Source organism: Aplysia californica, unplaced genomic scaffold (assembly GCF_000002075.1).
Source record: "Aplysia californica isolate F4 #8 unplaced genomic scaffold, AplCal3.0 scaffold00009, whole genome shotgun sequence".
Taxonomy (NCBI): Eukaryota; Metazoa; Mollusca; class Gastropoda; order Aplysiida; family Aplysiidae; genus Aplysia; species Aplysia californica.
This window is the reverse complement of record NW_004797279.1, coordinates 359946-361804: the sequence shown is the minus strand read 5'-3', so window position 1 is coordinate 361804 and position 1859 is coordinate 359946.

Sequence of the window (1859 nt, the reverse complement as noted above, 5' to 3'; positions counted from 1 at the left end):
GTGTGTGTGTGTGTGTGTGTGAGAGAGAGAGAGAGAGAGAGAGAGAGAGAGAGAGAGAGAGAGACTACTGCGCTTGTGAGCTTGCTTGAGAGCATCACATTGTGAGGTTCCTTGTATGACTCCATAGCAGACTTTCCGCTGGAGCCAATACAGGAGGAAACGCGCTTATCTTTGATCGGCAATCAATTTCTGCGGAAGCTCCGTGGAATCCAAGAGAGACAGGTCTGAAGACGATAACAAACAGGCCGATAAGCTTCCTAGAACCCCTTTACGCCATTCCTGCGTCTCCGTTGCCAACCGCCCCGAACCCCACCCCACCCCATCCCCCTCGAAGGTAATATTATTATCCTCGGCTTGCCTTTAAACTGTCCAGCATCGTAGACACATGGGTGAAAAAACGACAGAGTGAGCAACAGTAGCGAAAGGTAGAATTTTAAAAAACTGACATAAGCTAACGACTAACAATTAGTAATGCTGATGAATCTCAATGATGCTGTTATCACCCCTAAGGTCTAGACAAGTAGTGCTCAAATTTCCATTAGGTGGTCGCAGCTTTCAAGACGTAAATGTGAGTAGCACGCTCGATTCTATAAGCTTTTTTTTTCTTTCCGTGACTAGACGGTGAACATAATAGTAAACATCGTTTTATAAGGTTGTAGACGAATATTTTAAACTCAAAACTTGAGAAACATTCTGGTTTTCCCATCTGTTATATATTACTGTTGGGTGGACGACTGTCGTGCTCTTCACAGTAGCATCCACGCCAGCCGATAGTGTATTTCGTCTGTTCACAAGGGAAGGGGCAGACCATACAAAACTTGGTTGGAAGACAGTGAAGAGGTTCTCTAAAAGAATAACATAATCAACAACAGAAGCCACCCATCTGACCCTTGACCGAAAACTGCACCCCCCCCCCCCCTCGACATGTAACGATACAAGAGGAAGGATAAAGTAAAGTAAGTTACGTACACTGTAAACCGGACTTTTTGCTATTTTCGGAGGATTTTTCTTTTCCATGAAAATGTCGCACGGTAGCCAAGACGGTGGTGTCGTTTTCTATAAAACGGTACATCAACAGCTCAGTCAATAACCAGTGCTGTGGTTCAAATGACCCCGGTTCAGCCTGAGTCCCTGGAAGGGGGGGGGGGGTATTCGGGTTGTGAGGGGAATTTTGACTGCCGTCATCAACTTGGCTCCTTCACATCCCAGACAGAGGTCTAAGTCGGAAGACCCGTCTCATAAATAACTTTATTGTATTAAACAGATGTGTCAAACTCATACCTCACCACTTTTTAACCATTGTGGAGAACAGTGCAACCCGATTTGCATCTTTACCATCTCAGCGACGCGAGATTTTTTTAACTTTATTTAAGTCCTCGGTACCTTCTCTCCTCTTCTTAATTCTGCGGCGTTGACCCGACACGCAGTCCTTACGTCAGCGGATCGGAGACAGACACAGAGATAAGCCCCCAGAAGCAGCGGGGGTCCCATAAGCAGCTCCTTTCACGAGGAGGGAAGGAGAAGGAAGAAAACGAGGAGATGGGGGCCACGTCCACGGCAGACCAACGAGCCCACTTGCCACTTGGCATGCCACGTCACGACAGAGAGGCTTTCAGACAGGTCGGGAGGGGCTCACGCGACAATAGAGCATCACGTGATACAGATAAAGAGCCGGCCATCCTATGGCGGGCATGCACATCTTAGCGTGTATGTAATTTCACAGTAGTAGCCATGGGAGCAATAGTAAAAGATCCCTCCCCCCTCCCCTCATACACACACTCACGTGCACATGCACATATGTATAGTTACCATAGATACAATGTTCATACTATACTAGTTACCGGAACGATAGATATAAT